The sequence below is a fragment of the Lepidothrix coronata genome, unplaced genomic scaffold, assembly GCF_001604755.1.
Source record: "Lepidothrix coronata isolate B3197 unplaced genomic scaffold, Lepidothrix_coronata-1.0 Scaffold58, whole genome shotgun sequence".
In the NCBI taxonomy this organism is placed as follows: domain Eukaryota; kingdom Metazoa; phylum Chordata; class Aves; order Passeriformes; family Pipridae; genus Lepidothrix; species Lepidothrix coronata.
The window spans coordinates 1,055,802-1,070,507 of NW_016690238.1; the positions used below are offsets into that span (position 1 = coordinate 1,055,802).

General features: G+C 52.7%; 1 long non-coding RNA gene across 1 annotated transcript in view; it reads left to right on the top strand.

Annotated features, from left to right (window-relative positions):
* Positions 1-3,115, top strand: part of LOC108498402 — a 24,522-nt gene extending 21,407 nt beyond the window's left edge. The window contains exon 3 of the long non-coding RNA XR_001875168.1: positions 2,862-3,115. This is a non-coding gene — a long non-coding RNA (uncharacterized LOC108498402). The remainder of the gene's footprint in view (positions 1-2,861) is intronic.
* The last annotated feature ends 11,591 nt before the right edge of the window (positions 3,116-14,706 follow it).

Genomic DNA, 14,706 nt, shown 5'->3' on the forward strand with positions numbered 1-14,706 from the left:
CCCAGGTTGCTCCAAGCCCCATCCAACCTGGCCTTGGACACTTCCAGGGATGGGGCAGCCACAGCTTGTCCTGTGCCAGGACCTCACCACCCTCACAGCCAACAATTCCTTCCCAATATCCCATCTATCCCTGCCCTCTGGCAGTAGGAAGCCATTCCCCCTTCTCCTGGCCCTCCAGGCCCTTGTCCCAAGTCCCTCTCCAGCTCTCTTGGAGCCCCTTTAGGCTCTGGAAGGGGCTCTAAGGTCTCCCTGGAGCCTTCTCCTCTCCAGATGAACACCCCCAGCTCTCCCAACCTGGCTCCAGCCCTTGGATCAGCCCTGTGGCCTCCTCTGGACTCACTCCAGCAGCTCCACATCCTTCTACTGTTGGACTCAGCTGGAGGCAGCTCTGCAGGGAGGGTCTCACCTGAGAGGGGCAGAATCCCCTCCCTTGACTTGCTGATGCAAAAAATGCCCTGTGCAGAGGCCACATCTAGATCAGGAAACTTTTTAGAGGTCCGAAAGGTCTGAGCATCCAAGGATACCCTCTGGAAAGAGGGAAGGGAGTGCAGCCCATGACAGCTGAGGAAGACAGATTGTCCAAAACACAGAGGAGTGTCTGGCAGTGGGAAAAGCTCCCAGAACAGGACACAGCTCCCTCCTTGCACTGCCTGCCCCAGAGAAGGGGTTGTGCAGGTGTGTTTTCCACCTGGGTGTACAGAGCCTGTGTGAATGCTCCGAGTTCCACTCCCTTCCTGCCTCTCCTGCTCTCTGGCAGCAAGGGAGAAGCACTGGGGGGGGAGTGCACCAAACTTGCCCTGAAAGCAGAGACTGAATCAGCCTGCAGAGAGAAATGACTTCCATTTTTCTGTACTAGTTTTCGTGTTTGATAATATCAGACTGACCTCCTGGTCAGACGTTCCAGGAAATTTAATGACCGACTGTGAGGAGGGACCTTGGCTTCACCTTCCAGGCTTGCAGGAGCTGCCAGACTCATCCCTGGCACGTGCAGCAGCACTGATGTTACCTGGGAAAGTTTTCCTAGATGCTTCTCCTCCTGCCTGAATTCTGGGTAAACAGGCTTCACAAATCCCTGTTTGTACAGGCAGAAAACATCATCATTGCTCCATTCAATTATAAACCCAAACTTAAAAATTAATTAGGGCAGGTATTAATTTAAGCAGGTTTTGCTCAAGTAAATATTTTCCATTTTGGAGTCTAATCTATCCACTTAATAATCTAAAGCAAATTTTTTTTTTTATTTTTGGCTTGCAAGAAAAAAAGTAATAATGTCTGTTCCATTAGGAGCTGCCACTGGCTTAAGAGGATTTTACTCCCATTTTATGGTTTGGTTCAAAGAAAATTTATTCTTGCAATAGATTTCATGATTCTTAGCTAACATTGTCTTCCCAGCTGCAGTTGGACTGTAATAAAAAAACCTTTGGCTTTTGTTAGACTTGCACATTCTTGGCTGCCAATAATGATTAATCTTGCCCCCTACAAGATCATCTTATTACTTGGGTTTGACTTGGGAGCTGCCGTTCCCTCCGGAGCTTGCTAAGGGCCTTCTCCCAGAGCAGCTCTGGAGCAGCACAGGTGTGACCTGCTGAGCCTCCCTTGGCCGTCTGTCTCTGCCCCTTAATTGCTGATCTGTGGCACTCCTCTGCACAGCAGTGCTGTTTCGGGGATGACAGAGAATTAATTGCAAGAATTCCGGAACACTTCCGTGCGTGGAAGGGCCCTGGGAGTCCCAGCGGGGAGGATTGTCTAGACAGACCCCTCGGTGAGGAGATGTGGGGGGTGAGGGCAGCTCCCACCCCTCGCTGACCTTGGGCAAGCACAGGGGGCACTGACCCTCACCCAAAACCAGGCACTGCCACCTCTCAGCTCTGCTGAGAAGCCCTTTCCCACAGCTCCCAGGGGCACAGAGCAGGGATGCCCCTGGAAGGTGCAGGAGGAGGCTGGGGGTGTAGGGCTGCTCTGGGTACTTCTGTGACTGTTCCAGCAGATGACTTTGGGACATTGCCAAACACATGGGATTGGAGCTGCACACTGGGACAGTGTGTGGGTTAATTCCTGGCCATTTGGGCTGTGTTTTAATGATTCATAGTAATAAACCCCCTGGGAATGGGAAGGGAGGAGATGCTCAGCTGACTCGGAGAGCCCTGTCCCCTTAGCAGGACACACGGGCTGACCAGCTTGTCACAGGAGGAGTGAGGGAATTTATGGTAGATGAGTTTGCTGAGTTCTCCCTCTGCCTTTGCCCGTGGGATCTTTGGGCAATCTGCTCACACTGGAGGTGTTGCATGGAGGAATCTCTTCCCCCTGCCTTGTGCTCTGAAGGGTGGCTGGTTGAGAAGTGATCCACAGTACCAAGAATTAAAATCGAAGTGGGAAATGCTGCTCATCCACCAAAAATCCTAGCACCTATTCCAAACTGAAGGAGCACTGGGGTATCCCTGAGGATTGATGCTCCTCTGCAAGGACCGGGGTCTGAAGGTCCCTGTCACTGGGCCTGAGCCACGTGGGGTCAAGCAAAAATATCCTCCAAGTTCAGGTCAAGCTGAGCAAGTAATTTTCAGCCAAGGAATCCCACTCAGCACTCGTGTGGGATTACAGCTTCAATCCTTCTGACTTATTTTAAAACTAAATGGCTCAAGTTTTCATTCTGGAGAGTCTCTCACTCAGAAATTTAGCTGGCTGTCATGTTTGTAACTGCACGAAAGCTTCTGAAAGCAAAACCCCAGTTTTCTTTGGGGTTGGCTCTGAAAAATGTGCTTAGATTTGAGTTTTTTTACTTCAGCAAAGGAACCTGATGATCTTTTGTTATGTCTTGTCCTGACAAATTCTGGGTTTTTTTCCCCCTGTTTTATTTCTTTTAGCTCGGTCTGTGAGAGGTCCTGCAGATGCCTCTGACATTCCTGCTGGTTGGGATGTTTGCCTCTGCTGGGAGACCCCTCCATCCTCTTCCTGGTCAGGAAAGGGACACAGCTGGGCCCTGGAAGACTGACTGGATGGAAAGTAAAGGCAGGACTGGTGCTGAGAGTGGAGTTCTTCTATGTTTGGAAGTAAATGTGGATGAACATCCCTTGCCTCTTGCTGATGGAGCTCTGTGGTGTCCCTGCTTGCCCTTGGACACCAGATGGGTGAGTTTAACCACTTTCATTTTTTTTTAGAATCTTTGTACCTGTATTCATAGAGTCATGGAATGGTTTGGGTAGGGAGGGACCATAAAGCTCATCCACTTCCACCCCCTGCCACAGGCAGGGACACCTTCCTCTATCCCAGGTTGCTCCAAGCTGGTCCAACCTGGCCTTGGACACTTGCAGGGATGGGGCAGCCACAGCTTCTCTGGACAAATGAGTTTGCCCACTTTCTTTTTTTGTTTTTTTTAATCATTGTACCTGTGTTCCTTTCCAACCACCAGGTCAGGGCTGCCATACCATGTATAGGGAGGATGTTTTCCCTGTCCTTGCTGTTCCAACTGGCTGCCCATCCCCACATACCCCCCTTTGTGCTATTTCTGGGCTCAGAGCACTTATCACCTTCCTGGAGTGGAAGCCTTGTTTTCTCACGTCCTGCTCAGCTATTCAAGTAACAGAATGAACCTTCCAGTGTGATCAGGGGACCGATCCAGGGTGGGTTTTGGGTTTAACCCTTCCATGCCTTCCCCCAAGGCAGCCCCACGGCTCGGGCAGTCACGCTGTGTCTCCAGCCCACGCGGCCCTGGTCAGCTGGGTCACGGGTGTTCCAGCGCTGCCCTGTGCACAGGCACTTCAAAGAGCTTTCCATGGACAGGAAACAGGGCAGATTAAAGGCACACTGAGGCTTTTATTTTATGCCAGCACTTCGAAATGTTCTTGCTGGCCTTTCTGAGGCCCCATTTTTAGCCATGTCTATAATGCAGCAGCGGCCGCTGGCACCACACACCGCGGCTCCGAGGCATGAGAGTCACAAGGCACTTCACATGTGTCTGAGAGCCAAGGGGCTCCAGGGAGGGTCAGGGCTGGCTCCTCCAGGACTGCTTCCTCTGCCAGCAGCCTCACCACCCCAGGCACTGCTCAGCAGCCCGAGGTTAGCTGTCCCTTGCCACCTTGCACCCCAAGGACATGCCGTGTCCCTCAGAGTGTGCTCTGGGAGGCAGTGCTGAGGCAGCCAGAGGTCCTGGCAGGCTGGGGGAGTGGGTGGTACTGGGATTTTGCTGCCTCTTCTTTCCTTTCATGCGTTTGCAGCCTTCCAGACATGCATCAGCTCCACTCCATCCCACAGGAGTGCAGCAAACAGGAGTGGAGTTCTTCCCACTGGGAAGAACACGGTCCAGCTGCTGTTCCTCCATGGTTTCTCCCCAGCAATGTAAACAGTTTACAGGGGACTTTGTAAACAGCAGATTTGTTTAGGATATTGTCTGCATTCCCTCCTCTGTGTTTCCTTGTTCAGCAGCACAGGGAATGTTGACCTGCCAGCTGCAGGGCTGGGGCTTGCCTTGTCAGAGGGACAATAGTGACAACCCAGAGGAAGGAGTCCTGTACACTCCTGCATTCCCTGTGAGCCTGGTGGAGTTGAGGGATCATCCAGAAACACCATGGCTGCATGGAAATGCTTCTGCATCCAGCAGAGAGGGAAGCTGGCATGAGGTGGCATTGCAGGATGTCTTGTGTGAGAGAGCGGAGTGTATGTGAGCAGAAAGCCCCAGGGCACTGGGAGAGATGAGAACCCTTCAGAGGTGGGAGCTTCATCCCAGAAAAGCACTGTCTGTTTGAAAAGTCTCAGAAAGTCACTGACTCCCTGTGGAAGCTGATTGTCCACCCAGGGAAAGGAGGCTGTTAAACCAACTCATCCCATGGGATTAACACCTGAGGATGTCTGTGCTCCCTTCAGAGCTTCTCATGCAGGGATCCAGCCAGTGTTCCTCAGCACTGGCTCACAGAGGTGAGCTTCCCTCTAACCCCTTCAGCTTTGGAAAGGAGCAGAGAGAGGAGAGGGTGATTTCCACCTGAGCTTCTGCACCTCCTCAGCAGCTCTGTCAAACTGAGCTGTACTTACCTCCCAGGAACCCCTGGCACCTCAGTGCACACCCTGCACACAGGAACAGTGGGTGAGGGGGGCTGGAAATGGAGGTTGGCATGCCAAAAAGAGGGTCAGAGGTGGGGGAGCAGCAAACAGAAAGGTTTAGAAGCAGTCAGGGGATGTTCCTCAAGCCCCCAGATGTTCAGTGCAGCTGTGGATGAGTCCAGCCTTCCCTCTGCCAGTGAAACAACAGACCTTACAGAGGAGGGAGCAAAGCCCAAATGTTTCAATACACTTATTGTCTGTTTTTTTCTAATTTTCTCTTGTACTTAAGCCTGAGCACTTTAACTCTGTGACAGGCCCTTGAGCCAATGCCTCTGTGCTCGGGCATTCCTCACGGACAGGAGGGATAACTGTTGCAGGCCAGACTGTCAGGAACTGACAGCAGATTGTTTGGCTGTTTGTTTGCCCCCGTTCCCTGCCAACCACAAGTTTGAGGCTTGAATTTAAACATCCTGGATAGAAAGGAGAAGATCTCCAAACGACAGCTCCGCTGTGTTGCCAGGGAAGTCTTGGATCCAGGAGACACAAACAGCTCCACAAAGCCAAACATGGGGAGAAGCAACCTGACCCCTTTTTCCACAGCATTGGCTTCCCAAGAATGTGGCTGCTGGGTGCAGTTCAGAGATGGCCTCCACCTCCTTTGTCAGTGTGACCCTGTGAGGGGCTGGTGACCCACTCTGGCTGTGTCCACATGGTCACCATTATTAAGAAGAAAAAGACAGCAAGTTCTTCCTGCTTCCCTCTTCCTACTTCCCTCAGAGCCATGGATGTATGGCAGGGACCCAGTCTGGCCTGGGGAACACTTGGGAGGGCTGAATTGTGGATGCCTCTGGATGCTTTAAATACCACATAAAACCCTGTTTGCCTTTGGGGGCTGTGGGTGGTTGAGCACTGTCCAGCAGAATCCTGTTGATTTTTTGGTGAGTTTTAACTGTAAATATTTGAACAAAAAATTATCTTGTGTTAACCTTAGAGAAATTTAATCTCTCTGTACATAGGGAAGTCTGGCTCGAGTCACAAGTGGAAATGAGAGTGGTAGTTTCAGGTGATTCCCCAGTGGATGTTTATCCACGTTGGCACAGGATGCCCATCAGGAATGGCAGCTTGTTCATCAGGAAGGGCTGAAAGGACACCTGGAATGGCAGGGCGGGGTGGAGGTGTGTTGGCTGGTCCTGAACAGGAAAACAGGAGGGCTCCAGGTCGTGTTGGATGACCAAGGTGGCAGGTGGAAGGCACAGGGCTGTCAGGAGAGCTGCTAGTTCCCAAATCTTCCTGTTTCATTGCAGAGTCTGCAGTTTGCCTGTAGCTTGGGACCAGTTTTGTTATAAACCCTAAAGTTTAAGCAGATTTTCAGCTCTGCTTTAGGTAACATCCCCCTCTGCCCAGCTCAGCTCACTGACCTGCATTGTTCCCTCTTGGGAGGATGATGGATGTTACAGGAAGGGCTCAGTTCACTCCTTCCTTCTCTTGGACTCTCACCTTTGTCATGGTGAAGAGGAGGGAGGAAGCTGCCTGGGAACCTCTGCTTTCCCTCCACCTCCTGTCTACCTAATTCCTCCCTGGAACTCTGCTACAGCCTGGGGTAGGGATGCCAGGCTCCCAGAGGGCAGAGCTGAGTCCAAGGGAAGGAGTGCACATTAACCAAGGAGAGGCTGAGCAGATGTGTGTGTGTGGAGGGAGACAGCAGCAGTACCAAGGCAGAACTGGGAAAAGTGGGAAGAACTGTCTGTCCATGGGGAGCTGATGGGCATGAGGAGAGAGCTCCCACCGCCCCCAGACCACCCCGGGCTCAGAGCAGGTCAGGACCAGGGCACTGTCAGAGTCTCTTGCATCCTTCAAGCACTGATGTCCCAGCTGAGGAGGAGCTGACAGCTACCCCCTGCAGCCCTCAGGTGCCTTGAAATCCCGCCTTCCTTTACTATCAGTTAGATCTTTTGAGTGGAAAATCGGGAAGCTTCTCCCCAAATTCACCCTGCTCAAGGCACCCAGGCAGGCGGGTCTGTTCCTTTCGTGCCCAGTCCAAAGGGAGCGAGGGCAGGACGTGGTTGGGCTGAGCTGTGCCTGGGATCCCATCAGAGAGGGAGCTGTTCCTGCCCGGTCCAGCTCAGCTCCACTCCCTGTTTCAGGCCTTGGCCTGGTGTGGCTGCTCCGTGTGAGGCACTGGGAGCTCGGCCGTGTGTGCAGGCGCTGGCGTCGGAGCTCCAGCAGGCTCTCCCAATTCCCATTTAGGTTTGACCTTTTGCTGGATATTAAAGCCTTGCTGTGGCTCAGTGAGATGAACACTGCAGCAAACACAATTCTTCAAGATGAAATATCTCTCCAGTGGGTAATTCCAGCCTCATTTGAGGGTTGTTGTATTTTTTTTTTCCTTTCGCGCTGAATCATTTATTCCTGGTGTCAGGAAGGTGCAGAATGACTTTCCCCACTGGCTTTCAGAGCTTCATTGATTCTTCAACTCCCACTCCTGCAAATCTGCTGGAGCAGCAGCCCTTTGCCTCTCCAATTTTCCCAGGAGGGGAGTGGGGAAAGGGAGGGCCTCAGGACTGGGGGAGCTCTTCAGGGAACCCATTCACAGTCTGGGGGAGATGCCATCATATTTTAAGCTCTGTGTTCCAGGGACAGCGTTCTTTATTTATAGGTTTTTTGCCTTAAAAGCTTTCTCAGCACTCAGCTGTCTGTGTGGGGAGGGGGGAGCAGGACACATTTCCCTGAGATTGTACAGAGCACCATGGACCTTTGGCCCTTCCTTCTTTGTGGTTCACTGCTGCAGCTGAACCCCTCTGCTCACGATAAGTATGGATCCAATCCCTTAGTCTGATCCCAAAATATGTGTAGAGCACAAATCCAATCACTGCCTGGCTGCCAGGCAGCAGTGACTGAAGCCAGGCCTCCTCCTGTCATCATCAATCCCTTTGCAGTCCCGGATCTGAGTTCACACCTCATGTTCTCCAGTGCAGCTCCTAGGAGACAGGGAAGGGCTCTTCTGCCCGTGATGGGGGGAGATGGGAGGAGAAGAGGCAGTGAGACCTGGAAAAAACAGGGTCCCAGAGCCCCCTGAGAGCTCAGGAACACAACCCCAGAGTGCCATCATATCCCTCTGGGATCCCTTGAGCAGCAGGAGCCCCTGCTGCTGGGCACTCTGGTGTGGAGTTGAGGGAGCCAAGTGGATGTGAAGTGCAGGGCCCTGCTTGACCCCTCTCCAGGAGAGGAGCAAACACAGCAGGGCTGCTGCCACCTGGGTCAGTTGAGCAGGGCTGAATGGATCCTTGTGTCCAGCAGAGCCTGTCACCAGGCACTCGCTGCCGAGCTCCAGAGCTTTGATTTAAGGAGTCTTCAGCCATCTGACCCAGCCCACTGAGCTTACACCACCCCCCTGCCAAGCAGCCCTAAATGTTTCTATTTGTTCTGCACTTGGCCCGGTTTCTCCTGTTTATTATCCTAAACGTGCCCAGGACGTGACCCCGCTCCCCCTCCCCAGCACTCCCTCCAGTTCCATTTATTTTCTACTGCTTCCCAGGAACCACTGTAACATAAGTACCATTCAAAGGACAGAAGAACGGAGGGAGGTGGATGTTCACAGAGGTGCTGTGCCCTCCTTGGGATCAGGCACTGGCACCAGTGTCAGTAGGACATGCAAAGGGATGCTGCCAGGGAGCTGGGGGCTGGAAAACGATGGAGGAAGCTCAGTGCTGGCAGACATTTAAGTCACTCTTTATTGCAGTGCTACACAGCAACAAAAAGGATCAATATTTATTAGTCGCAGAAAGCATAATTTTGCATGAAAAGCATCGATCAGCATGTCAGCCCAGACAATGTCATTACATCTTTATGATTTGGTCAACATCCCTGTAGGAATAAGGACACTGTTCCCCTGGAGAGAGCCAGGGGGTGAAGGCAGAGTTCAGCACAGTGCTGTGGTTAGAGGGGGCAAAGCAGGGACAGCACTGTTCAGTGTCACAGGGTGGGTTCAGGGGCTCTGGTTCTGTGCCTCATCATTCTGTGCCATCAGTTTGTCACTGAGGTCTAAGGACCACCAGGAGAAATTCCCTATTTCAGAGTCAGGTCCTAATTTTTTAGTCCTTTTTCCCCAGTGAAATAAGCTGTCTGCCAGCTGGGTCAGGGTGGAAGCTCCCCCATAAGGTCATAGTGCACAATTATTTGCTTTAGGGGAGGTTGGTCCCATCCTTTTAGGCAACCCAGCACACGTGGTGAGGATGCCTGTCAGTGCCAGCTCTCCTCCAGGCCTTCTTGGGCCCCCTGGCTGACTCCAGCCCCGTCTGCCCGGTGGGCAGGGCTGTCTGGGGTCACCCTGCAGGCCCCAGCGAGGTCGGTGGCTCAGGCTGTGTGGGGAGCCTGGGACCTGGCCAGCTGATGAGCCAAGAAGGGCAGGGAATGTGGGAAAGGGCTCTGGGCAGTGCCCTGCGGACAGTGGGAGACAGCTGGGAATGGCAGTGGCATGGAGGAGGCAGAGGAGCCTTCAGTGGGGTGGAGAGGTGTTCGAGAGGATCTGATGGAAGTAGGAAGATGAGGATGGTGGGATTTGTTGCAGTGTTACAGCTGGACACAAAAACAAAGGAAAGAGGCTTCTGGAGGTGCACTGTGTGGGTAGACAATTGCTGCTCAAACCTCTCCTTGCTGTGGGTCCAGCGGGTCAAATCCTGCCATTTCCATCCCTGTGCTGTCCCCAGCAGAGGCACAGGAGCACAAAGATGGCCCTGGAAGCAGCAGGTCCAGTGGTTTTGCAGAACACCTGAGTCAGGACTCCGGGGTCAGAATTCCCAGCAGTGCCATGGACTCCCTCAGGACAAGCCACAAGCCAACCACACACAGGGCAGCTGCAGAGCTTGGCTCCCACCTGGACACCAAAATAATCAGCTCAACAAAACCAGCCTGCTCCAGTCACAGGGGGCTGAACCCTGAAAAAGTCCTGGTGGGAGCAAGCAGTTCTTCCAGCCTCCAGCACCATACTGGATGGGAGCCAGGAAAACAGGCCCTTGGCTTGGTAAAAACCTCCTGATGGGGTTCACAGCTGGTTGTGAGTCAGTCTGGGTGTTTGTAGATAAAAGGTGTCACCGAGTCAAGATGAGTGGCTCTACCTGGCTGTCTGAGTGATGGATGAGCTGCTGTTCCACACAATCGGAAGGAACCTCCATGTGGATCCTGAAACACAGTTTTTAAGACAGATGTTCCTGCCTAACCTGACAGGCAGCAAGAGAGGCTGCTGAAGAGGTGGCACAGTCAGGTTTAGGGGACACAGGTGCCTGCACAACCCACTTGTATCCCAGAGATTTGTGGATCTGGTATCCCTGGCATAGGAGGATGAGAGATCCCCCAAGGCAGGAGCTCTGCACCGCAGCCCATCAGGGTCCAGCATCTGGTTGCTGGGGTGTGGGGTGACTGTGCTGGTGTAGGAAATGAGTTTTCAGCCCCACTTTCTCTCTGCCAGTTGGAATGCCCGGAGCAGGCAGCTTTGCCACATGGAGTCACAGTGAGAGAACCATTAATTTTGTATTAGGACATAAAAACTGTTTGAGCTGAACAGACCAATAGTGCTTCCAGCCCAGCATCCTGTCTCCAGCAGAAGCCAAGCCGGATGCCTTAAAGGAAGGCATAAAAATCCCATAATGCCCATAATTGTGCAATACTTCCCTGTGAGGGGAGATTCCCCCCTGACCCCAGCTGGCAGGCAGCAGGAGAGTCAGGAGCTGCTCTGATTGTCATTGGAGCTGGAGTCACTGCAGATGCTGTTCTTGTGCACATAAATGTCCAATCCTGTGGTGAAACTCTCCAATTCTGGTTGTTATACTGCTTGTCTGATGTCCTGGTGAGGTGTTCAGGATAGGTCCTGGATGACCTGCCACAGGCTGCTCTTAGCAGAGCAAAGGGGAGCTTTGTCCCTTCCCCACCCCAGCCAGTCCCTGCCCCTTTCTGAGCTCTGTAATTAATTTAAAAGCATCCAAGGCCAGGTCGGACAGGGCTTGGATCTACCTGGTCTAGTGGAAGGTGTCCCTGCCCATGGCAGGGGGTGAAATGAGATGGTCTTGAAGGTCCCTTCCCACCCAAACCCTTCTGGAATTCTGTGGTTAACTCTCCCTGGGGCCTTACCCCACCATGCTGGGGAGGAGCAGCGCTGACCATTCCCGTGGCTGGGCTGGGTTTTGGTTCTGTACCAAAGGTGAGTCTCTTTGCCCACAGAATATCTGCAGGATATTCCTTAGGGGGGGAGTGTGGGACTAACAGGAGACTGGTTGATCTATGGCCAGGTGTAACCTCCTCACAGCTACTTCAGGTGATGGAAGCGCTTTCTTGTCTGTCAGTGCCCTGTCAATCCTCTTTTCCTTGGACATCCCAGCCAAACCTCTTGCTGGGAATGCCAGGGGGAGCCTGCTGGGATGCTGAGCAGGTGGTGAGTGACAGAGGCTGGAGCTGTTGGAGACCAGGATGGTGACTCACCACAATGTTTAGGAGGAGAGCTTGGCACTACTTCAACTCTAACAAGAATTTTTGATTAGATTTTTGCTAATTAAGTAAAAACTTAGATTTTCACTCATGGAAGAAGTCCTGCTCCCAAGTAGCCATCTTCAGGATGACATACCCACCCCAGAGACCACCTGAGCATCCCTGAGCATGGGAGAAGTTAAATCAAGGACTACCCATGAAGGAGTGGCAGAGGTGTGTTTGCCTGCTGGCAAAACAGGAGAGGGGATGGAGGCAGGAGAGCAGGGCTGAGCATGTAGAACTGGGGGGAGGTGGCACAGCCTGGGATAATTGGGCCACTAAATCTCACAAAGGCACCGACACTTGCACACTGTGCTCAGGGAAACAATCACTCTCCAGTAACAATCGTATGGATCTGCAGCCATTTTTCTGCTGATCCAGTGCTTAATCCTGTTGTTCAGACTGCAGGTTAAATTGTCCTCAACCCACGTGCAGAGGCCAGGTTGGTTTGCAGGGAAATTTTGGCTCGGAAATCCATTTGTAAATGTCTCTCAAATGTCTGCTTTTGTTCCCTGTGCCTCCTCTCTGCCAGCCCTTCCACCTCCAGAAGTCCCCATGTGGGATGGAGCCATCCCAGTCCTCTGGTCAAACCCCCTTTATTCTGCCCCACTTCTCCCAACTACAGAGAATGCCAGAACTGCCTGAGAAGGTCACAAAATTGGCTTCAAATCCTTTGAGTTTACAAATGTGGCTTTAACTCTCTTTGTTTATTGTAGGTCTGGGGAGGAGGGGTTTCATCCTTGAGGCTTGTTCTCAGAGTCTTCAGCTGTGAGAGCTGAGAATGCCATTTTTGCAGTAACAAAAGTGGAATTTGGCATGCAGGGCCCCAGGAGCTGGGGGCTGAAGGACACACACCCTCTTTCTGAAAGCTTTGCAGTAAAGTTGAGTGTTTTGGGGCTCCCGGGACCAATCCCTGTCTGGACAATGTTGTTACAGATTCTTAGTTTATCAGCTGTAATCCATGGGGTGTATCAGACCCCGCTGGATTGCTGTTTGGATGGTGCAGTGAGGTTTGGCCAAGGCTGCTCAGATCCCTTAGCTGGGTGTGTGGTGCTGGGTGGCCCAGCTCCCATGTTTGGTGACAGGTCCTGTTGGGCACTGGTGCATTCAGGGCGTGACCACTGCTGGGTGCTGGCAGGAGTCTGGAGCTCAGGCACTCTGAATCTGGGATTAAAAGCAAAAACAATGAGAACTTCACCCATGTCTTGTGTTTTTCATCCAGCTCTTTCTCAGATGGATGAGGACATGGAAGGGCAGTAAAACCCTTTCTCAATCCCACATCTGTCCAGACAGGGGGTTGCATAATGCTGCAGATGTTCCAGCTGTGCTGCTCAAGTGCTGGTGTTGCTTCTGGCTTGGTTTACTCTGGGCTTTGGTAAGAAGATGACTTACAGGCATTGGCTGGCACAGTCACAGAGGTCCTGACAGCAGGACAGGAGTGTGACCTGGCAGGAAGGGGTTGGATTGGGACAGGAAGAGACAGACTCTGACATGGGAGCTGTGGGACACTGTGCCCAGGGCTGGGGATGGTGCCTGGCTGGAGGCTCCTTGGTGCAAGGTGAGCTGAAAAGTTTGTGACTCCCAGTAACTCATTCCCTCCCTGGGGCCATCCAAGCTCCATTATGACTATCCAGAGATGCCTGGGGTATATTTGTTTTCCTCTTCTTTCCCTTTGATACCTCTTCCCTTATTGTGGGAGACTCCTGCAGCTCGGGGTTGTCCTTCTCTGCCTGGGCTGGACCAGGGCTGCCTTGGTGAGCAGGTATTAATGGCAGGGGAGGGCAGGACCTGTGATAACTCAACCTGGCAGCCCTGGCAGCGCCGAGGTGATGGAATAGTCTTTGGAGACCCAAAGAGCTTCAGTCAGCACTTCTGTGTGAAAGGGGTCGTGAAAGGAGGGAAGGGAAGTCGTCGTACGTAGGTCTGAAAACTGGAGCAGGGGCTGGAAATTGAGACATAAGAAGGGAAGGCAGTTGAAGAAGCAGGTTCAGGTGATGCCATCCCTGTAGTCAGTGCCTGAACTTCATCTTGCTCTTCCTACTGATGAAACTCCTGCTGGTGTCTGTGTGTGACAGTGTTAGAGTAGTGCCTTAGTAAAAAGTGGGTGTTGGGAGCCCCAAACCTTGCTATGACATGCACCCAGCCCTGCCAAGGAGCCCCTGAGGAGGGAGGGGTCTCTGGGCAGTGCAGATGGCACTGTCACTGCCTTGTGCCACCTCCCTGGCCTCAGAGCTCGTCCCTGAAGCTGCAGTGCCCCAGATCCCAGGATACAGGGTTCTTCCTTTGGGAGGCAGACCTTGCTACCAGCAGTGTGGTTTCATTTTAACATCCATTTTAACAAAGAACTGAAGAAGGGAAATGCTTTTCCCCCTGCTGAGGATTTGTACACATCCCTCTCACCCAGCCCGTCCCACCACGCTGCTGAGCCCCAGGCAGAGTTTTGAGGGCTGGTTGTGGCTCAGTTTCCTGCAGCCTCAGATGCTGCCCTTGAGCAGGGAGTTGGGCTTTGGGTTCCCTGAGTGCAGACCTGGGACTCTGTGGCTGGAGCACAGCGTGGAGCACGTTCTCTGGTGGCACAGTGTGACTCCAGAAACCTCCCTCTTTGTCCTCTCAGTGGTGGTGATGACCCAGTGCCACCCTGCTCCCTGCAGATGGTTTTCATCACCCTTCCATTAAGGTGAGCCACATCCTGGGACCCAGATTTGTGAACCAGATCAGCTGCTCCTGCTGCAACACACAGTGGGGTGTTGCAAAATGCTTATTTCCTCATGTCTGATCAGCCTGAAATTATTCCAGGACCTTTTAGGGTTAGGAAGCACCTTTGGTTTGTGAGCAGGGCTGTTGCTTATCCCTGTTTCTGATATTTTTGTAACCCCTACACAGTGATGAGACAACTGTGTCCAGGAGGGTCACCCCAGCACCTGTCCCCCACAAAGTTAGGACCTTGTCACCACTGTGCACATCTGGAGGTGCCTCCTGATGTCCACTGTCCACTCTGAGGGGTGTTCCAGGGATCTCAGCTCTGTCTTACATCACCTGCAGCCCAGCCCTGGTTCCCAGCTGGAAGGGGTTTGGTGTGGGGCTGGCAGGGTGGAAGCCAGGACTGGCAGCTGGGCAAGGGAACCCCTTCAGGCATCGCACTGGCCGTGGCCCCAGTCA